We start from the raw sequence: 24,116 nt of genomic DNA on the forward strand, positions 1-24,116 counted from the left end.
ATTCGAACAATAGACACAGCGCCCAAATGCTGACCTCCCCCCCCCCCCTCCCCCTGCTAAAAAAAAAAAGCAGCCCACAGCAGAACTCGGACACCGGCCCCTCGGGCATTGCCCGAATGTCCGTGTTACCAATCCAACGCTGACCCAGTGTTGAATCGCGCCTCTCGGACTAGCGCGCGCGCGCCCCTCCCACGTGCTTCCGTGGCTGATGGCGGACGGTTCAAGGGTCTCTTTTTCCTATTACACAGACAGTTTATACAGTATCTGAGAGACAAGGAGCAGCACGGGGCGGAGTGTCCGAGGGACTCTGTTTTACGTTAAGGTATCTTCACTATATGTTTATATCTGACAGGCGGCCGGGGTTAAACAGTTCAACAAGTTATTTTCTATAATGTGGGACTTATTTTTCGAAACAAAATTCACACTTACGTTTCCCGTGCATTTTTATTATATGTGCTATAGTTATTATATTTGTTGATCTCATTTTATTTAATTTTATGTTCTTGAAAATGGGTAGTAGCTCAAAAAAGCAGTGCAAGATTGGCAAGTGTTTGCTTAATTGTAGAGACAAGAACATCTGAAACATGAGACGGAACACATAGGGCCCAGCATGCGGGTCAGAGCGGATTTTAGAAAACAGAGTGTGCTGGCAGGCTGCGGGGCAGGTGTTTGGGGTAGTGCGGCGCACTGTGCGGTCGCTCTGCGCATATTTACGCAGCGTACATTTACAGTTTCAGCGCTGTCTGCAGTTTGTGTAAACAGAGGCACCATAATTTATAAAGGCGGAGCCTGTTATGTTTTTCAGACGTCATCTTTACATCTTTCAGTGTGTGGCTGTCACTCCGGGTCGAGCAGCTGTACTAATGCTGAAAACCATAGAATTGCAGAAAACAACGCTTTTCACGTGTGCCCAACAGCAGGGTTGTATCACTGTGATGATATTAGTTTACAACCAGGTTGCTGTTCGTGCCACTGTGTATCTTGTGCCTGCGTATCTGTGCACATATCTGTTTTTCTTCTCTGGGTACTTAAGTGTTGATACCTGTGTTGAGGGTATGTGTCTGTGTGTGTCAGCATGTTTCCATGTGTGAGTACATATCTGCGTGGCTGTGACTCTCAGTGGACATGCGTCAGTGTTTGTCAATGCATCTTTGACCGGGTTTGTTTTTGTGGGTGGTGTCCTTTCTATTGTGACTGTATGTCTGCGTGTGGGTAAGTGCCAGTGTGTGCCTATATATGTCTGTGTGTGTGTTTGCCTATTTCTGAGTACGATTGTGTGTCACTGTGTCTGCATGTGCTGTGTGACTGTGTGGATACAATGGCAGCTGTGGTTTCTGTTGGTAGTTATCTCTGTGACAGTGGTTATGTGAGTGTGTGTGTGTGTGTGTGCACGTGTATGTTGAAATAGCTGTGAGTGGCTAAAGATGAGTGTTTGAGTTTATATTATTTTATTTAAAAAACAACAAAAAACTTAAAATGGTCTTCTCAAAAAAGTGCTCCACAAAGCTACACAGGTGGTAGATAAGGGCTTCTTTCCATACTGGTAGATACCATGAAGACGCTGTGATGATATATGAGGTTTGGTGGGTTTAATACAAAAATGCATGCTTTGCAAGTCATATTTACAGATAGGTTTATACTTACATACTAGTGTACGTTGAGTGGGAGAGGGCGCTTTACGTTCCAGAGGCAGGAGTTGTGACATGAGGTCTCGCTCAAACTCAGAAAGGAAGGGGATCTCTCTGAGCTGGATCTGAGGGGTATTCCAACAAAGAGGACATGGCGGTTGCATCCGTTTAGCACACAAGAGACCAGTGCGTTCATCAGGATCACGACTGCGTGAAATGGGAATTATTACCAGATGTTCTTGACATTGAACAGCTGGTACTGTGCTGTTAGTGGTGACTGATTGAGGTCCTATTCTGAAGTTAAATTAAACCCTGCCGTTTCTTTATACCCTAAAGATGCCAAATCCTATTTAATAAACCTGATTAACATCTTTCCCCACAAAGTACACTCCCAGACTGCTTAAAATTCGGCCATGTCTCACAACTACTAAAAAGACACTGGACAGATCTTCTGACCTACTCTTCTTAGCTAAGGTGCACGAGAGCTGCATGGAGACCCAGCTCAATTTTATCATAGTGGACAAAAACTTCCTTGACGAACTCCAGTCATGCTTAATTTCAGGTGAGGATACACCACAGAGGCCCTACCCGAAAAATAGTTGATCATGAATTGAAGATTCTCAACAAGGATAACTAATTCCTGCATGTGGTGTGGTACCAGAGTATCATTGTAATAAGATCATCTAATTAGAGAAAATTTACATCCCATGGGTCAGTATTTTGTAAACAATATTTAGGACACTGTTTTTATCACAATATTTCTGTATTTGCTTGTCTTCTCATCTTCCTGACCATTCACCATAGTTAGACACTGTTGATCACTCCACTCTCATAAGGATCAGCAGAGGGGGGTGGGGGGACCGAATATCACAGTCCTCAAATGGTTCTTATCATGCTAGAGGAACAGTGTCAGTACATTAAACTAAGGTTTTCGGGTCCAAAAAGCAGTCGCTCAAGCTCAATCCTCAGGGCTATACTTTTCAACCTGTTCATGGAGCCTTTCTCACGGGTTTTTACCAATCTAACATTTTGTACCAGTTTAACATGGAAAATAAGTTGTGTAAGATGCTGGACATTTGTCCTAGATCCTGGAGAATAGTCAATATGGTTGGCACAATATCACCTCAAAGTAAAGGCACGTATGAAGGGGTTTCTTCATCCCACCACACCCCAAATCTACTTTTCTGCTGAGATTTTAGCCCAATGACCTCTCTGTTCTGAACTGCAGATGCTCAGTTATAGATGGGCCCAAACCCCTTGGTTTAATCTCAGTTGAAAACCTCAGGCTGCAAGCTCACATAATATCACTATCTGTAGGAGCATAGTTTAAAAAAAAATATCTTGTAGGAATGACTCATTTTATCCCGGGCCTAGATTTCAATAAGTGGTCCACAACGCTCATGCTCTTGAAGTTAGACTACAGGCAATCAATTCTCACAGGCATTTCCAACCTGCAACTGATCCCTATGGAAGCAGCACTGTATGCCACCGCTTGATCGGACACAGTCGCAATAAAGTTTCATCACACCTTGCCAATCCAAATAAAGTGGCTTCCCATAGAGGCAATCGTTTCTGTAACTTAACATGCCTCACTCGCAAGGCACTGGACTTTGAGACCCTGAACTTTCTGTCCCAGTAGCTGGTTATCTCAGGCAGCCATTGACCCCTTCAGAGGTCTGCCCACTTCAGCTTGAAACTCTGGCCTTTAAAAAAGAAGGGTTCTCTTTCACAATCGTTCTCTGGAAGTGATCCCAGCATATTTAACTCAATTCCACTAGCTGTCAGGGCCACCTCTTTCTAGGAAAATGTTTCAAATCGATCTGAAGAGCCTGTTAATTCAACACCACTGCTCTGCATGAATAATATATGAAAGATTCAAGTTCTAGCCCAGATCCTTCATTTTCCGTATTACTTTATGTTCAGCCATTATGTATTTGTTTTCTAGGTGATGTGCAACCTTTGAACTACTCTCATATAAAGTGATCTGCAACCCTGGGTGCTTTGCCTGTACTACATAAAAACACTTATAAATAAAAAAAAAAATTATTGAGAAGTTTCAGGCATTTAAGGTATACAAATTCGTTGCATATAGTAATTCATTACATTATCATTACACAATCAGAATAAATAATCAAAATAAATATAGACATCATCAACTATACATAGGCAGTAGAAAAAACATTTAGAGAAATCGACTTGACTAAAAGTGGATACAGACAAGATTAAAACACATACTACAATAGACTACAATAGACCAGCGGATACGTGAGAACCAGACCACCCTATACACGTTCGTCTTATATTTTCAGTGTCTAGATTCCCTCCATTTTCTGACTGGGGCCCATATATTCCTATCCCATTCCTGTTTTTTCTTCCCCTTCAAATCATATAAACACTCCTCAATATTTTGCATTCCTAAGAACGTTGAGATCCATTGTTGGAAGGTGGGAGCAGAGATGTCTTTCCATCCGGCTGAGATTGATAGACGTAATATAGCAGCAGATATAAAAACTAGGGCTTCCGCCCCACCTTCTGCCTTCAATTTCCCATCCATGCCCACTAAGATCACCGAAGAGGATAGAACGATGTTCTGTCCTAGCAACCCCTCCAGAAATACCTGTATCTCCTTAATAACTGGTGTTAAATTCGGGCAATTATAAAACATATGGAGTAAGTCTGCAGGTCCTGAATTACACCTTGGGCATCTATCGTTATCCCTCACTCTCCAGGCAAACAATTTTGATGGGGTAAAATACAATTAAAAAGTGCCTTATAGTGCTGAGCCCTTAAATTTGATGAGCGGAAGATCTTTTTATTTAATACTAGGGCTCGATCTAGGTCCACATCTGGGTCACCAAGTTTTTGAGCTAGGATGGTTTCTGTTTTTTCCATATGTGTGATGTGATGTGATGTGGAACTTTTATAGCGCTCTATCACTCCGAAGAGCATCTTGGCGCTTTTGACTTGTGTATTCCAGATGGTGAGAGTTGTAATGCTCACATTGGCGATCAGATTCTAGACCAGGGTAATGCAGGTTGTGTCTGCCATGCTGTAGATCCAGGTTTTAAGAGCTTTCCTAAATTTGCTTTTGCAGGTAGTTTCCCGGATGTGGTGGGGGAGTTTATTCCAGGCTTTGGCTCCTCTAACCGCTAAGGATTTTCCTCCTCTCGTGACGAGCCGGAATTTTGGGACAACCATTAAATTGGCTGTTGTCGATCTTAGATCACGACGGGGGTGATAGCGAATGAATTTTTTTGACAGATAATGTGGGCCTCGTTTATGAAAGGCCCTAAACGTAATCATTAAGACCTTAAACAAAATCCGCTTTTGGATGGGGAGCCAATGAAGCATATTAAGTGCTGCGGAGGCTGAAGTTTTCCTAGGCATTTTCAGCACTAGCCTTGCCGCAGCATGTTGGACCATTTGTAGTTATGTAGGGCTGCTTTGTTTGCCCCTGCATATAAACTGTTACAATAATCTAACCTGGATATGATTAGTGCCACTGCTACCGTTCGTCTGGCTGATAAGTGAAGGAAAGTAAAGAATTTTTTGAGACCTTTTATTACATTGAAGCACGAACCTGCTGCTTCACTAGCCTGTTGTTTGAAGGATAATGTCTCGTCGAATTTGATTCCTAAGTTTCGAGCCGCCGTGATAGTACTAGGCGGCGCCTCAGCTGCTGTCGGCCAACAGGTTTCGGGGGAGAACAGATTATTTTTACCAAAGGGTAAAATTTCTGTCTTCGCGGTGTTACACCGCGAAGACAGAAATTTCTCAGATGATTTTTATTCATCCACTCAAAAGTGGCCTTCAGACAGTCTTTAAGAGCACATTCAGCAATCGCCGTGTCCTCATCTAGAATTAGGACTAGTTGGGTGTCGTCGGCGTATGCTATTGAGCTGATGGCAAAGGAGGAGATAAGCTCCATCAGTGGGACCATATAAAGATTAAATAAAATAGGGCTCAGACTAGAGCCCTGAGGTACCCCAGACTGCACTTCCCTTTCTTCCGAGCAGTACTGCCCTAGCATAGTAATCTGCTTTCTTTGTCTCAAAAAGTTGTTAAACCACTTCGACACGGTATCATCCTCTAGTTCCTGCAGAAGATTATTGTAGCATATTTTAATCTTGCTGCCTCCTTTTTTCAGATATTCCACTATTGGAGAGCTCGACAAGAGTAATAGCCTAGGCCTAAATGATCTAATTGTTTGAGCCAATTGTACATATAATAGCCATTGACTAGATGGGAGCCCGAATTTTTGTTGCAGTGTATTAAAGCCAAGTATCTCGTCAGCTAATATAACATCACCCAGACACTTAACTCCCAGCTCCCTCCAACTACGGCTATTTATGTTTTGGCCTAGATGGGAAAAGATGTTCGATTTCCATAAGTCAATATTAGCATGAATTTTGGGAATGTTTAAGAATTTCATTACCAACTTCCAAATTCCCCATGCACCCATCAAAATCTTATATCTGGCTCTTTTATAATATCTTCTTTCGACCTCGCACATCAACAATCCCACTGCCTTCCTACCTACTAAAAGCTCATATATAGTGGGGAGAGCTTGAACGTCAAGCGGGGGTTCTGCTGTTCCTGAATCATGTTGAAACAATATATTCATATGTACTAACAAACAAGTCCAGTGATATAGCCTGATATTGGGCATCGCCAGGCCACCCCTTTCAAGTGGTAGAGACATACGTGCAATCGACCTTCTAACTTTCCCCTAATGCCAGATAAAACGGATAAATGTTCCTTCAATCTTCCTAACTGTCCCCTCTTCCAATAACAGCGGTATGGCGCGAAACAGGTAGAGCAGCTTCGGGAACATAGTCATTTTCAGAACGTTTACTCTACCGATCAATGATAGATGTAACACGTCGATCCTCTTGAGCTCCTTTTCAATTGACTCTATCAGTGGGAGATAGTTAGGGAGGGAGGGGAGTAGGGGCGTTACTAGGTTACCCCGATAGGATTAGGAGGGATGCCGGCGAAGGGATGTATAGCTGGTAATTACAGGAGAGGGGCGCAGGGCGATACACATGGGTTCCCATGGTGTAGATGTTGTTAAGCACTAACAGATGGTCGACATAGGAGTGTACTAGCGGAGACCTGATAACACAGATTCTGTAGGTCCTGGCGTCGCCGCACAGAGGGAATGATTCTATCAGGTGGTGACTGGGGGGGGGGAATTTGGTGGGTATAAAAGCAGATACTTAATTATGTTGTTGACCAGAAATCCCTCTGAGGTGCACATGGCGACCTTTTGCTGGAACTTGTTGCTGCGCCACCCGGCCTCCGGGATGTGGGCTGAAGGGCTGTGTACTACTTTAACAACGCATAGTGCCTCGTAATGTAGTGGATATGATGGTTGACTTATCCCGATGTTTTGTCAATAATTCTGCAATAAAAACATATTTAAAAAAAAAAAATCAATGGGAGATAGTTATCAGATATGATCTTATTCATATTGGCGCTCACCCTTATCCCCAGGTATACTGCTGAGTCCACATATCTTTGATCTGATTTGATGATATTAGTCGTACAAATGATCTGTGTTTTCCCCTCATTCAGGCGATACCCTGACCGTTCCCCGAAAACCTTAGCCAACTGACATATCTCAGCCATTGCTTGTTGGGGGGCTGTTGTAATTATAGCCAGATCGTCAGCATATGCCAGGAGTTTGGTAGTGTGGCCATTGAGTATCACCGGAATGATCTGTTCCGACTTCAGGATTTTTTGGATCAAAGGATCTATATACAGCGAGAATAATATCGGGGAGCAGGGGCACCCTTGTCGGGTTCCCCTTCTGATTATTATCTTCTCAGAGCTTTGGCCCATAACCCTCGCGATCGCGTCACTATACATTGCCTTGATTGCCTTCAAACTCTTCTTTCCAAACCCTCTTCCGGCCATGATCCCCCACAAGCATTCCCATGTCACACGGTCAAATGCTTTCTCAGCATCTAGAAGGATCATGGCCATATCTTCACCCCTGGCATCATGGGCATCAAAGAGGGCTATAGCACGTCTTATATGGTCTGTGGTGCCACGGCCTGGTACAAACCCATGTTGCCACGGGGAGACCAATCGGCCAATGATCCCACCCAATCTTTTTGCCCACACCTTGGAATATAGTTTGGTGTCTGAGTTAATGAGGGAAATCGGACGGTAGGATCCTGGATTATCCTTGGGTTTACCCTTTTTATGAAATATGACGATGTTTGTCTCCTTCCAGGTTTCAGGGATTAACCCTGAACATACTACACCATTGAATAAATCCAGCAGAATTGGGGTAATTTCCTCCTCTAGACACTTATAGACCTCAAGGGGAATCCCGTCAGGTCCCGCTGCTTTACCAGCAGCTAGTTCCTGAAGCGCGATCTTTACCTCCGTTAGAGTCAGATCACATTCCAGTATTTCCCTACTTCTTTCATCCACTTTTGGGCCAGCATCTTTAAGTGTTGGACTCTGTACAGGCCACCCACCCTCTTCGTCATATAATTTTTGATAGAAGGTCTGAAAGACTTTCAGAATCTCCTCCGGTTCGGTATATTCGATCCCATTTTCACGTATGTTGGGGATCTGATTGTTAGATCTCTCCTGTCTGATCCGGACGAGTGCCAACACTCTTCCTGCCTGCTCCCCCGTCTCATATCGATTCGCTCTTGAGGACTGGTATTCCCTAGACTCCTTCTGTGTCGCTATCCCCTGGGAATCCGCTTTGATGGTAATCATTCTATTTAAACTTGCCTGGCCGTCAGCCCCCTGCCCGATCTCTTTAATATGTTGTGTTTCCACTATGCCCAACTCCCGATCAGAGTTTCAACCTTTAACCTATCTTCCTTCCTCAATCTAGCTGAGCAATTTATTGTCTCCCACCTCAGAGACGCCTTGAACGTGTCCCAGACTGTGTTGCGAGAGGCACTGTACCGATTCATCTCATACAATTCCTTTGTCCATTGTCTTATATATCTCAAAAACCTATCTCAGCTAGAAGCTTTCTTTCGAATGTCCAATTCTTTTGCCGCCTTTTAACATTATCTACTACGCAGGTTAAGATCAGAGGATTATGGTCAGAGATATATTTGGGTAGTTTTGTTATATTAGCTTTACAGAGCTTATCTGAGGAGAGAAGGAAATAGTCTAGTTTGGCGTATTTCATATGTGGAAAAGAGAAATATGTAAAACACGGTTCTGTTGGATGTTTCACATTCCACACATCTTCTAGCCCATGTGATCTCATGAGTGAGGTAAGCGCCCTGAACACTTTTGGCTTAGATCCTGCGTAACTACCTGACCTATTCCAATGTTATGTTATGTTATGTTATTTAATTTTTGTATAGCGCACGGATGCCGCAGCCAAGGGGCGTCCCGGCGCTTTGGAGAATTGAGAACACAACACATCAGAGAAGATAAAAGAAATAGGCCTAAGTTGTAGAAAAAAGGAAGGTTTTTAGTGCCTTCCTAAAAGGGAGCAAGTCAGGGATGGAGCGGAGAGAGGCCGGCAGAGAGTTCCAGAGGGCTGCCGCCAGTACTGAGAAGGAGCGTCCGCCCATTCTGGATTTTTTAAAGCGTGGCACAATAGCAAGATTAGATCCGGCGGAGCGAAGAGCTCTGGCAGGGACATAGTGTAGAATAGTCTGTGCAAGAATAGGTGGGGAAGCTGATTTGAGAATTTTAAAAGTTAAGCAAAGAGCTTTAAATTTAATTCTTTGCCCCACCGGCAGCCAATGGAGATCCTGGATAGTCCGGCGAGCCGAGACAAACTTCGGGAGGCCGACAAGCATCCTAGCCGCCGCATTTTGGACCCTCTGAAGGCGGGATAGCTCGGCCTGATTTAAGCCCAAAAACAGAGAGCTGGCGTAGTCCAGCCTGGTAAGAACCAGAGCTTGGACTAAAATCTGTCTGGTCTCCGCATCCAAAAACTTAAAAATTGGTCGAAGGCACTGCAGGGTGCCAAAACAAGTGCCAGCCACGCGTTTGGTGTGGGAAGTGAAAGAGAGCTTGTCGTCAACCACACCCCAAGATTTCTGACTTCAGTCACGGGGGAAGGAGCGGGGCCTAGATCAGAAGGCCACCAATGATCTCCCCATAATCCACTTTCCCTACCAAAAATAATGACCTCGGTCTTAGAGGCATTAAGTTGAAGTCGATTGTTCGCCATTCAGCCAGCCACAGCTTTTAAAGCTGATTGAAAGGTGGGGGCATCCATGTCGGAGTCGCCGTTAAGTGCCACCGCCAGCTGCGTGTCATCGGCGTATGACACTAAGGAGAGACCAAAACTATGGGCTACCTCCGCTAGTGGCTGAACATATAAGTTAAACAAGGTAGGGCTAAGGGCCGATCCGTGGGGGACACCCTGAAGTATAGGGCGAGAAGCAGAGACAAAAGGAGGTGTGGAGACCTTGAAGGCTCGATCCTTAAGAAAGGAACGAAACCACTCGAGTGCCACCTCTCCAACTCCTGCCTCCATCAGGCGATGTAAGAGAATCTGGTGAGACACCGTATCGAAGGCGGCATTGAGATCCAAAAGGATCAGCGCCGCCGTCTGACCCAGGTCCAACAGTTTCCTGATGTGCTCCACCACAGCCAAAAGGGCAGTTTCGGTGCTATGACCTGCACGGAATACATTTTGGGAATTATCCAAAATATTCGCTTCCTGCAGGTGAGATGATAGAACAGCATTAGCATGTGCTTCTGCTAGTTTGGCTGGCCAGGGGAGAAGGGAGATGGGACGATAGTGTTCAGGCTTGGTAGGATCAAGGGCGGGTTTTTTAAGTATAGGAATAACCGACGCCTGTTTCCAAGCCTTGGGAACACTACCCGTGCTGAAGGACAGATTAATAAGACCATGCAAAGCAGGATAGCCGCATTCAGCGAGTTCCCGGAATTGAATGGGTCTCATGGGATCGTCCGGGGAGCCGGATTTGACTTTTGTCGTCAAGGCTACAAACTCATCTAAAGTCGGACTGGGAATAATCAGCAGTGGTTTGTGAACCAATGATGTAGAGCTATTCTCCATGATGGAAAGCTGAGAGAATGACCTATAAATAGCCTCCACCTTTTCGACAAAAAACGAGGCTAAGTCCTCGCAGTGTGTCATGGAAGGTTGAAAAGCAGCAGTATCAGTCCTTTTGCTAGTGAGGTCCTTACACACCCTGAAGATGACCTTAGTGGGGTTTGTGCTGTTCTTTATCTCCTGAGAGTAAAAAGCAGCCCTAGCCTCGCATATGGCCCGATGATACACTCTAGTGCAAGCCCTGTAGGCCGCCTTGAGGTCAGTATCATAAGTTTTACGCCACGCGCGTTCTGCTTTTTTACAGGAGATTTTGAGTTTTTTAAGGGATTCATCATACCAGGGGCTGGAAGGACTAGATCTAGTCTTACTCCACTTGGCTGGAATAAGCAAATCTAATGAGTAATTTAGCCACTCACAGAAGCTATCATAGCCGCGGGAGACTTCAGTAGGGGGTAGAGGATGAAATTTCATCAAAAGTTGATGAAAATGCTCTAAATTTAAGTTTCTCCAAGGGCGTCTGAAACTGGCTGGGGGGTTGTTTTTAGAGGGAGAAAAGGTAGTGATGATACGAATTTCAATCAGATGATGGTCAGTCCAGGCCATAGGTCTTGGATGGAGCACTGAGATATTCGTAGCAAGATACGTCAGGACGGGATCTAATAGATGGCCGCCTGTATGAGTCGGTGATTGTACCATTTGAATCAGTTGGAACGCTTCGAGATCAGCTAACAGGCTATGGACCGAGTTAGAGAGTGGGGCATCCATATGCAAGTTGAGGTCGCCGATAATCGTAAAGTTGGCAGTTTTTAAAACTAAGGAAGAAATCACCTCCGGGAGGCTTTGACGAAAAGCGACATCAGAACCAGGAGGCCTGTAAATTAATAGTCCCAAGAAGGTGAAGTGGGAATTCACCGAGATGTTGAAAAGGGAACTCTCGCATCCAGCTATGGCGATAGGTTTCCAAATGCAGGGGTAGCATGTTTTTACCGCAACTGCAATACCTCCACCTCTAGCATTGCGTGGGAGAGAGTGCATGGTGTAGCCCACGGGGAGGGCTAAATTAATAACCGCCATGGACTGATCATGCAGCCAAGTTTCCGTGAAGAAAAAGATATCCGGATTATCATCAGTAATCAAGGAGAAAACTTCTTGGGAGTGACATGACATTGATCTAACAATCAACAGAGACATTCAAATCCCCACACATTTTTATCGATGTTGGCCAATCTACCAGCTCTTCCTCTAGGATATCAAAGACTTCCGGGTCGTCAAAATTTGAGCCGTATACTGTACACAGAGTATAGCCTATGGTCAGTTCCACTATAGCCCATCTTCCTGAGCTATCTGCCTTCACTCTTGTTGCCCCTCCTAGATTGTGTTTGGCGAGAATAGGCACCCCCCTGACCATTGAGGTTTGTAAAGAGCAGGCCAGTATCTCGTAACCCCTAATATTTAATAGATTTTTACTAGCCCAGGGTAGGTGTGTCTCTTGCAGACATAGGATGTCAAGGTTGTTAAACCTCGCGAAGTGACCCACTCTCTGACGCTTCCTCCAATCATTTAACTCAGCGACATTCATAGAACAGATTTTAATGTGTGACATAATCTAGTGTTTTCTTTTCCTGATAATATAGAAGACACAACCTTGATTTATTAACAAAGATTATTCTTACTTTCTGACTAATGCCAAAGACCTTTGCATACCGAAACATCTCAATTTTTAATTTTTCTTTTTGCTCCCTCCCCGCCCTCCCCCTCCCTTTCCAGCAGTCTCCCACCCAACCCCCACTCGCCTACCCCCACCCACCCCCAACACCGCCCACCACCCACACACCCGCTCAATTAAGGCGCTCAGACCTAGTCTGTGCATGTGATGGAAGGTCGATTGAGGTGGTGGAGATGACATTTTCTCATAGTCGTTCAAAAAATCCATACCCTGGATAATATACAACCAATACTTTGCAACTTAATAGCCAAATAGCTTAAGATAACCGCACACCATACCACACTTCAAATAACTTCAATAACTTCAAATAACAATAGTGCCATACAGGGGAAATAGTGGATTAGCCTATAGACCAACTTAACGAGACTTATCCATATATCCGACCACGTTAGCTTATCTTTCTCATGTCCCTTGAGAGTCCAGATACTCTTTAGCTTTCACCTCAGACGTGAAATACAAGGTTCTGCCAGCGTGAATTATTTTTAATTGCGCCGGATTGATCAGAAAAGCCTGCATCTTTTTAGCTTGAAAAGGTACAATCAACTGTCTCAATCTCCAACGTCTCTCGAATGTTATATGGCAGAAATCTGGTCTGACAAAAAACAATGTCTCACCTACTGTTTTTCTTGCATCTGGTCTCGCTTTTTCGGATATTGCTTGTCTCAGTAAAAAATTGCCCAAAAATATCAATATAGCTCTAGGCTTGTCCGTTTCCTTTGCATGCTTTTTTGGTTTGAACGGAGTGCGATGTGCCCGTTGTATTTCCTCAGCCCAGTTCCAACCTGGTAAATCAACAAAAGCTTGCTCGAAGAGCCTGATAACAAAAGCTCTCGCATCAGACCCTTCGGCCCCCTCCTGAACTCCTAGGACTCGAAGGTTATTCCGCCTTTGCCGGTTCTCCAAATCCTCCAGCTTCCATTGTATATCCGTCAGCTGGGCACTTTGGGCGTCCACCTTGGTAGTGGCTGCAGCTGACTCAGCCTCCGTTGAGACCACTCTTTCTTCTAAGTTTGACATTCGATCGCCTAGGTTGACGCCACTTTAGACAATTTCCTTACAGCTCCTTGCATTTTCCTAACAGCTGCCTGAGCCTTGCGGCTGTCCTGGCGAGTTTCTTCTCTATGAGCAAGTCAAGTCAAGTCAAATAATTTATATAGCGCGCTACATACCCAGAGGGTCCCAAGGCGCTTGAGGAAGGGTGGGGAATTACTTGTCGAATATCCAAGTTTTACGTTGCTTTCTGAATGCAAGGATCTCCTTGTGTATCACCTCTAATAGGGACATCTGCGCGGCTTCCCCGTGTGGGCTCCCGAGTAGAGGAGAGTCTGACGAGTGATCCCAGCTAAGCTCCTGGATTTTAATCGCCGCAGGTGGTCTAGCTGTGGACATATGAGGGTCAGGATCGTGTTCAGGCTCACTTTCTGAATCCAAAAAGCTTCCTTCCTGTATTGAGCTATCCTCCTCTGACCACTCACCACCCTCTGAGACAGAAAAGAAACATTCGCTAGGGGGCTTCTCCTTGCCCTTATCCTTATCAATTAGCTTTTCGTGGCCAGGATGGTTCACCATGTTATCACTATTATCTGCCAAACCATCTTGAGTAGTTGCAGATTTCATTTCCATTTTTTTATTTGAACTCGAAATTCCAGCCTCAGTATTTTCACCATCCCCTTCCTGCTCCTCTAATGTTTTCTTTTTTGAGACAGGGTCACTGGTCTCTGCTTTGCTAATGAGATGTTCCACACTAGGTTCTGTATAATTGGGGGGTATGACCGCTCCCCCCCTCCCCTCCGCAATCGCTCCTGTTGTGGATTCTGCAACCACCTTTTCCTGCCCCTTTTCCACAACCGCCACACCAACTTTAAAGTCTTTCTCTTTGCCCATTTTAGCTAACATATCGATAATTGGGGTGGTTGCCTGTTTAATTTTACCTCCATGTTGATGTCTCCTTACCGGGGGAGTCTGCTTTGCCTGAAGTAAGTCCTCTTCCTGATTCTCAGCTGCAGCTTCAGCAGCTGCTTTCCTTTTCGCGGCAGCTTTCGAAGTAGTATTCATTTTCGGCGCCTTAGCTCCTCTCCGGCTTTTGGCCCTGCTTACACTCCAGTTTTGGAAGCCTTCTCTCGATGCAGGATTTCGTGCCTCCGTGCTCCACCCCTCACAATAGACTTCACTTTTTGCTGATGCTTGGATCTCTTGCCTGCGTAGCTTGCTCCACGAACTCCGTGAGCTTTGAAGCTCCGAGTACCTCCCCTCTGCGTATAGCTTGCCTCTCACTGCTCTCACCGCTAGCGTTAGCTCTCGGAGCAGACGTCCGATGGACCCACGGCAGGTATGAGGCAGGATCATTAGTCGATCACTGATCTCGCCGTTCTCGCCGTCTTTTTTTGCAATTCTGCAATTAGTTCACGGAGCTTTTCTCGGTCATGTATTCAATTAATTCACAGAGCTTTTCTCGGTCATGTATTCCGTTCCGTTCGGTGTAGTGATTCCCTTCGGCATCCGTCTTTTTTTTTTTTTTTGCAATTCTGCATTCTGCAATTACTTCACGGAGCTTTTCTCAGTCATGTATTCAACTAATTCACGGAGCTTTTCATAGTCATGTATTCCGTTTCGTTCGGTATAGTGGTGTAGCGGGTCCGTTTGGCATTCGGCATTTACGGTTACGGCCAGGGCTTTAGGGTTTAGACGCTCATCTCCACCACCTCATCGCACACAGCCGTTCTACACGGCCGCCATCTTGCCCTGAGTCAACGCCCGATCCATACACTTATAAATACATTATTAAACAAAAAAAATCACCAAGTAAGATCATCTACAGTGAGAGCAGAGGAGAACCCAGTAGGGAGTTTGGGGAATGCCAGTTGGAAGGGTGGTCAGCGGCGAGAGAGAGTGGGGACCCTTGAGACTGTTAATGTGACTGAAGACGAGGGGAGAAACAGACAAGAGCTTTGGCCATGATCCAAGGGAGGCAAGGGGCATGAACGCATCAGAACCATTGGGAGCCTCGGCGGCAGGTGAGTGGCTGAAGAGAATGTGTATAAAGGAAAGGTGAATATAGTGAACAGAGAAAGGGAGATAGATTTAACCCCTTGTATGCTTCGGACGGCCCCAGCCTTCCGATGTCACGGTGGGGGTGTGCAGAAGACAGCTGGGGGCCATCGAATCCCACCCACTATTCAAATTGCCCACACAGCGCGGAAATGTGCGCCACATGCAAGGAGTTAAGGAAGGTAGATACGAGGGCCATTTAAGTGAAGCGGAATTCACAAACTTCTAATTTAAAGGTATTGCGTAGCTAGAAGTTTAACTGGTAGAATAAGTTGGTTGTATACCAACCAAGAGCTTAGGTGGAAAAACAATATGGATTTGGGGTGATTATTGGCTTGGGATTGACGTGAGGTGTCAACAGATGGATGTTTCAGCAGGGGAAGAATAATAGCATATTGTTAAAAGACTTACCTTGTCAGCTGGATCCAACAGTAGAAGAGACAGGGAAAGGGTAATGGATGGAGAGTGAGAGCAGCGACACTGGATATCGCCACTCTGACTTGACGCGCTGCTGACCACTGACGTCTGTAGGTCAAAGTGAAAATCCAAAGGTAAGATGAGCTACCTTAATATGGCAACTTTAAAGCAATGTATTTAACCCTAACAATGAAAAGGACACAGTCTAAAATTATCTCTATGTAACAAAATGATGTCCTGCAAAGGGTGACAGGACTTAGACTCTTAATGATAAAAACATAATTTTCATATTGCAAGACCTGTCAGACAAAGGACAGTTCAGTTGTTACTAGGAGTACCTCGGTTAAAAAGTCGACACATGGGATTTTTTTCTCTGGTGGGGCACTCTATCTATGAAGAGGCCTTCCTCAGGATGGTTCCCCATTAATTATATGACCCGTCTGCACAAGTTATCCTTTTAAGTCTCTGTTCTGGAACTTGAGTCTAATGGTTGTTGAGTTGTATGCACTGCTCCTTGCTACGCCATTACAGGACCTCAGTTCATGGCCGCGGTCTCCCAGTCATGGCTCCGCAGGTGACCGCTCTAGCGCCTGCGCTGCTAGTTCCCTCAGGTATTTAACATGCCGGTGAGTGTCTTCCGGGTTTGAGTCTTACAGGTCTTCCTGTGTCTTGTTTGGCAGAGCATGAAATAGGCATAGATGTTATTTTGCCACATTTGATCCATAATCCACCATCTGTTGCCTAATCTGCAGATTGCTAAAAAAATGCATTTAGTTCAACTTCATCAAAAGGTACAAAGAATGCTGCTCATGGAATGGAATGCATCCCCCCACTTTGCTAGTTGATTGATGCATCCAGGCATTAAGGTGATGAGCATTTCTTGCAACAGGTGTTAATATCTCAGTGGGGATTCCTGGATTCGGGGACATACTTTTCTGTGTTTTTATCACAACAGAAAACACTACCATGCTTAACTATATTAGAAACAGTTAAGTTCATCTCTGTAAACCACAATGAATCATTCTTCTGAGCTTTACCCACTGTTCTGGGCTCCATTACTTCCTAGCTATACAAATATCTTCATGTACATACATGACATTTATGTCAATTAATGTTTGATTGTAATGTTTTCCAAGCATCAGCTATTTCAGATTGCCCCTAAGAATCTCAGAAAACCATCAAATATTCACATTTCCTTTAGGTCCCATGAAGAGGAGATAAGAAAGAAAGGTATGGCCCTCGCAGCAGGCCTGGCACAGCTATTTAGGCACTTAAATAGGCCATCCTATATTCCCCGATACCTAAAACCGCCAAAGCAAAAATAATACCAACCCTAGCTGATGGGTGTGAAGCATTGAGAGGCAGAAACATTTTGGTCCTGGAGAAAATCCTAATTCATGTGTACAGGCAAATCTTTCATCGTCCCCAATGCACTTCACCAGCACACATCAGACTCGAGCTTGGGCTAACAAAGCAGATCCAGGCAAGGGGAGAAGCTTTTGCTACTCTCTGCTGTAAGCTAAAAAAGGCGGAGCCCAATTCTATTAACCACCATGTTTGGAAGGAGATTGCAAAAAAGCCACACACGCCTTTTTCAAATATCTCAATGATACCATCACCATACTGCTAGGCCTGAAGGAATTGTGGCTAAGCTCAGCAAGCCTACATCAATTCAAAAAGGCGTCATCAAAATCATCTAAAATATCAGCATCCTTAGAGGATAGGGCAACCCTAGCGAAACGCCAACACGCCTGGGTTGAATTGAACAGCTACACATCCCTGAAACCCTAGCAGTACCTTGCGGCAACCTTAAATCCCAAGACAAACAATTCTTGTTCTGCCGAATGGGTGCATTCCAGTCATTACCATTTATTAAGCCCTGGATGAGGACAGCTAGAGATATGGCCTGCAGGTTATGCGGTTTGGCTGTCGAAAACATGGTCCACAGATCTGTCTCTGCTCAACCACATACGGAATTTGCCGGATACTTGTGTGCCCCCATTGGAAACAGCAAGGGGTGCACACTTGCAGGGAAGCAGTCCTGACCCACTTCAATTCATCAGATGCAAGTTCCATTGCTAGAATAGTTAAGTACGCTCATGGTGTGGAAAAGTCACTCATAAAAGCAGAAAAACATCGCCAGGGGCCCACCTTTCAACATGTCTCAACAACAGACTGACTACCGCTTCCTGTCTGAGGAAACAGACACCTCCCTGGACAGTGTCAACAAAGCACCCTTCATCTGTCCACCCTGTCATTCTAAAACGAACCTTGACCAACAAAATCCATCACCCTGCATTCTCATAGATGTATAAAAAATGGGGAACATATGGTTGATTATTTAAATCACATGGTTTTATTGAGATTTTAAACGATCAGTATTAATGTTGCACTATTGTTGCTTTTTATTGTAAAGATTTTAAATAATCAAACAATAAACATATTTTTTTTCGAGCGCTCAGATTTACGTATATTTTGGCGTCCAAGACGCCGTGCTCTGGCACAACCGCCATTTAATAGTTCTCCTCGTTGGTTTTAAGAGTTCAGCCAGCAACAAGATTGATAGGTACAACAGCCATTTAACGTTCCTAGGTCCTTAGCAAAGGAGGTTGCCCTTCTTGAATATAACCACAAACAATCTGATAGTCCTGACGAAGTTCTTGTCTAAAAGAACGAAACGCGTTGGCTGCCTGGTGCTCTACTTTGAACTAACCAAAGGAAGAAAAAAGACATTTTAAAATATTTCCAACATTGGATGGACATTTAATCATTATTTTTGGATACATGGTTTAGTGGTGCAGCCCACAGTTGTAAAAAAATAAATAGAAAATAAATAAACATATATTATATTTTTTTAAAAAGTAAAAAAAAAATTTTTAAGTTCTTATGCTTTGAATGTTAATGTACCTTTTCTCAAGACATATCATAATATTATGTACATGCTATAAGTCGTGGCTGTTTCCTGTTGGAGAAGTGTGCCCACATAAGCTGCACAGTGTGGACACAGAACAGACAGGGCCCGGTCGACTTGGTTTTGACACCAATGAGTCACAAACTCATCAATTAAGGATCTGTCATTTTTTCTTAAACATATTTTATTGGAGTTTCAAATAACACATTTGATATCCATTACATTACATTTCTATAAATATTTTCAACAATTAGTTACATCGTATCGACCCTTTGTGCAACTGATCTAGGGTTATGAGATTTTGACAAAGTACTGGAACTAATACACATTCACTTATCTTTCCTAACGCCGAACTCCCTTCTTCCCTCCCCCATAGCAGATCTCCAGTAGTCGTCCTGTATCAGTTATAATTGTGTGCCTGAAGGTTAAATATAATCCTTGTGGTTTCCTCCCCCCCTCCCTCCCGCCCAGCTGTTCCCCCTCCGCCGTCTTCTAGTTTTGGAGTGTATCAGAATCCCCCTCTCTAAATCCATGTTTCCTCCTCCCTCCATGCACGCGGGTCGGGCGTACCTTGTGGGGATACCCCCATCGGAGTCGTCTCCCCTGAAGTTAATTCAGGCTCTTTCAGGCTGTTGACTAGGGCTTCCGAGGTCCGAGCTCGCTACAATTTCCCAATCCCTCTTTTGGCATTTCGAGGGAGTATTCTCCCCTCACAGGCCATCCATTTCTCTATCTCAGCCTTCCAAGTGAAACTTTTTTGCCCCCCCGGGGAATTTCAATGTTGCGTAATCTCCCGCTTTGCTAGAGCCAGGGCGAGGTCTTGAAATCAACTAGTGACCCGGTTCTTAGCATTGTGTGGGAACAGCCCCAATAAACAGTGAGCAGATGTGGATGAGATCAGGCGGTCTATTACCCCCCAATGGTGGTTGCTACTGCTACCCAAAAGGTCTGTATCCCATGGCATGTCCATAGCATATGTAGTAGCTCCACACCCACCTCTCCGCATCTTCGGCATTTTGCATCATCCCTCTGAAAAACTTGTTTAGCTTCGCGGGAGTGAGGTATGCACTGTGCAATGTGAAAAAGTTGATTAGTCGGAAGAGGGCATTTCTCAATGATTTGGGTATCCCCCTCAATACGTTTCCCCAGGATTTGTCATCTAGGGGGATAATCAGGTCCTCCGTCCAGTAATTCAGTAGTTTAGTCAGTTGTTGTGTCATAGCTCTGCTTAGGGCCCCATATAGGCATGAAACTACGTTAATTCTACCTCCCCCAGTGCCCAAGGACCCACAAGTGGCATGCAGGGGGGCTTAGCAAGTCCCAATCATCAATGTGCTCTAATCGCCGCTACTAGCCCCACATGCAGTAGAAAATGCCCCTGGGGCAGGTCATACCCTTCTCTGAAGTCCTCAAAAGACATGAGTTCCCTCCACCCGCTGAACAGATCCCCTATTCTTGTCACTCCGCTGCCTCCCAGTCTTCGAGTCCCACCCAAGCTGATCCACAAGAAAGCACCCTGAGTACTTTTATGGGAAGGTCAGGTGAGTATGGGAATTTGGTCTGCGTCTTTTGGAGAACTTGTCTCCGGCACCGTCTGGCTATCATTATCACTTCAGAATCTTCAGATGTGTCTCTACCCCTACCCAACAGTAGGTTGCATAAGATTCCCACATCTAGAGCAATTGGGTCCACCTCCCAGGTCTGGGATTGGAGGTCTCCTATCCACCTCGCTACCCACTGTAGTTGGGCCGCTAAGTAGTATTGCTCAAAATCTGGGACTGCTAGTCTTCCCTCCCGCGTTGATCGTTGCTTTGTTCTAAGAGCGACCCGCCTCCAGTCCATGCCCCACAGGAAGAATGTAACTATAGAGTGTAAGTCTGAGTGCCATTTTGAGGGTATCCACATTGGAAGTGTTGTGAAGAAGTATATTAGTCTTGGCAACGTCACCATTTTCAAGAGGGCCACTCTTCCAGCTAGCGATAGTGGGAGACCCTTCCAAAACTCCATGTTGGCCTTCAAGGACCTCAGTGCCTTAATTAGGTTTTCCTCAAATATGTCAGCCGGGGCATGATATAATTTCACCCCAAGTACTCTAGACAGTGGGGTTTCCATGTGAGAGCTCCCAATTCCTCCACGGGGGTCCCAGCACCCATCAATGGAAACAATTTGCACTTTCACCAGTTAATTTTCAGTCTGGATAGTTCTCCGAACTCACCCATCAAAGACCTAGCTCCTAGTAGATCCACGTGCGCATTACCCAGGAAAAGCAACAGATCATCAGCATAAAGGGCAATATAGTGCGTTTTAGCCCCCAATAGTATCCCTTGGTGGCATCCTCCTGTGCGGGCCAAGGAGGCCAAAGGCTCCATTGCGAAGGTAAAGAGGAGCGGCGAGAGAGGGCATCCCTGTCGAGTCCCCTGCTCAACTCTGCATCTCTCTGAGATCGTTCATCCTGATCAAATTCTTGCTGTTGGCCCTGAATTTAGTAGTCTAACCCATGCCTAAAAGCCCTGCCCCATTCCCATTTTGTCGAGGACACCGTATAAAAATCCCCACTCAAGACTGTCACAAGCCTTTTCCATGTCTACTGCGAAGACCACTTCTTCGTCTCTCCCTGCACCTCCTCTAGTCATAAGGGCTAAGAGCCACCTGATATTGTGTGCCATATTGCGCCCCAGGATGAATCCTGCCTGGTCCTGATGTACAAAGGTCGACATAAGCGGTTGCAGTCTCATAGCCAGTATTTAACTTAGTATTTTAAAATCTAAATTTAACATTGATAATGGCCTGTTGGCTTTACGCTCTGTGAGGCTCTTACCAGGCTGAAGAAGTGGGACAATCAGGGCTTCCCAGGTGGACCCCGGTTGTTGACTTTCCTCCAGGGTTGCCCCATATACGTCCTCTAACCTGGGTGGTAGTTCCTCAACATCCACAGCGTACAGCTCTATTCCAGGTGTTTTACCTTTAGCCAGTCCCTTAATTACAGCCGATGTTGCATGTACATTAATGGGGGCTCCTAAGGCCTCAGCCTTTAAAGCAGTAAGTGGGATTGCGTTCAAGTACTCCCCAATCGCATCACTCTCCCACCCGGCTCTGCGCCTATATAGTGTGGCATAGAATTCCAGGAATCTTCTGTTGATGTCCTCCTGCCTATGTAGTATATGCCCTGCTGAGTCCTCTGCAGATTAAGGATCAGTCATTATATAGATTATTGAAGTCATTTTGTGGATCGTTTGTCACTAGTTGATCAGCTCCTGTCTAGATTTAGTAACATTTCTTTGGTTTTATAGTTGTGATTTGTGGTGTTACATGCTTCACGCTTGGGCCACATTGCACTGTTAAGTTTTTGTAAATACTTGGCAATTTTGTGTTGTATATAAACTAATGTGTCTAATATAAATTAATTTGTTATATTAATTCTATTTATGTGGTGGTGGTCTTCTTAGGCATTAATTGCATGAGGTTATTCAACTTCGTATTATTTATTTTCTGTTCGATTGACCCCATTGTGAACCACTGTTGCAGATAAGACACACATTTCCCTGGTTCCCATAGGTTTAAGGGTTGCTCCTGTTGCCTTTTAATCTGTTCCTTACTAGGTCAACAACTCTCTTCTTGATGTGGGAGGATCTTTAGATTAAAAATAGTTAAACATATTTGGGATATTTCTACCTTTACGCCTCTTAATTTCTGCATGTCCACATATGGTTTAACACAGCCACCAAGTATGTTCACAGAGATCTTCAGGGTTTACAATTGTGTGACCATGCCCTCCAGTTCACCTGTGTAAGGTACAATAGAGTCACATTGATTGGTTTAAGTGTGATGCATTTGTTCCACGAACCTGAAGCTATAAGACCTAGAGATATGAAAAATCATGTTGTATTGACATGATTAATGTGTTGCACTGTTAGATGCTGTCAAGACAGTCATTTAACACATCTTATTACCAAATCAAAACGTCTTCACGCAGGGAAGCCTGTGTGAGTAAGCATACCTTATCATATGTATATGCAATTTATTTGAAGTTATCAATCAATCAATCAATCAATCAATCATCGTATTTATATAGCGCACTACTTACCCAGAGGGTCTCAAGGCCTTGGGGGGGGAGGGGAGGAGGGGGGGATCCGCTACTGCTCGAACAGCCAGGTCTTGAGTTGTTTCCTGAAGGCGAGGTGGTCCTGGGTCAGGCGGAGGTGGGTGGGGAGGGAGTTCCATGTCTTGGCGGCGAGGTAGGAGAAGGACCGTCCCCCTGTGGTGGCTCTGCGGATGCGGGGGACGGCGGCGAGGGCGTGGCTGGTCGAACGAAGCTGGCGTTTGGGAGCGTAGAAGTTGAGGCGGCTGTTGAGGTATCCTGGGCCTTGGCTGTGTAGGGCTTTGTGTGCGTGGGTGAGGAGACGGAAGGTGATTCTCTTGTTGACCGGGAGCCAATGCAGATCTCTCAGGTGTCCGGAGATGTGGCTGCGACGGGGGATGTCCAGGATGAGTCGTGCTGAGGCGTTCTGGATCCGCTGGAGTCTCTTCTGGAGTTTGGCGTTGGTTCCGGCGCAGAGGGTGTTGCCGTAGTCCAGACGGCTGGTGACGAGGGCCTGGGTGACCGTCTTCCTGGTCTCGGTGGGGATCCACCGGAAGATCTTACGTAGCATGCGCAGGATATTGAAGCACGACGAGGAGACGGCGTTGACTTGTCTGGTCATGGAGAGGGAGGAGTCCAGGATGAAGCCCAGTTACACTATAACATTTGCATTTGAATATTTAGTTTTATTGATAGAGAATGTTAATGATTTGAAAACAGTGAACACCTGTACAGGCACAAAGTAAAGACTCTCATTGGACCAAGGTGATACAATACCAAATAGTATCTCAAGGATCTGGTGTTGATAGTTTCCATCCATGGGAAAAGTCTCTTTTGGCCACCATCGAGGCAATGCCCACCAGGATGCGGTCACTCCAATCCCAAGATGGCCACCTTAGCCATCAGGTCGATACGGTATCCCAATACTCTGGTCATGGTTCGCCCAATCTGGCTCCAGGACTCAGCAACAATGGGGCAGTCCCAAACGATGTGAGGGAAGTCTGCATTTGGGCAGGTGCATTGAATTCTCGTGGGCAGGAAGTTAACCCGCTAGCCATAGGTGGAGATGGGAAAGAGATGTGGCATGGAAATATTCCAGTTTGATTTAGTGGAGGCGGAAGGAAATTGCAATTTCTTAAGGGCCCATTCAAGATTCCTTCCAATCCATCTCATCAAGCGGGCTCACCCATTCCTCCCATTTCTGTCGAAGGGCTGCAAATCTGCCCGGGGCATTAATGACCTGGGGTCGAAGGATCTGAGAGATATCCCCTCTACCGAGATCC

The 24,116-nt window shown here is 45.2% G+C and overlaps 1 protein-coding gene across 2 annotated transcripts in view; it reads left to right on the forward strand.

The window, feature by feature from the left end:
• The first annotated feature begins 228 nt into the window (after window positions 1-228).
• The window catches only part of LOC147729678 (3 beta-hydroxysteroid dehydrogenase type 7-like), a 98,315-nt gene continuing 74,427 nt past the window's right edge, over window positions 229-24,116 (forward strand). The window contains exon 1 of one of the 2 annotated variants that reach the window (XM_086954563.1): window positions 229-322. The gene's annotated coding sequence lies outside the window, so the exon portion shown is untranslated. The remainder of the gene's footprint in view (window positions 323-24,116) is intronic. The other variant, XM_086954564.1, reaches the window with a different exon arrangement.

This window comes from Lissotriton vulgaris, chromosome 2_1 (genome assembly GCF_964263255.1).
Source record: "Lissotriton vulgaris chromosome 2_1, aLisVul1.2, whole genome shotgun sequence".
In the NCBI taxonomy this organism is placed as follows: domain Eukaryota; kingdom Metazoa; phylum Chordata; class Amphibia; order Caudata; family Salamandridae; genus Lissotriton; species Lissotriton vulgaris.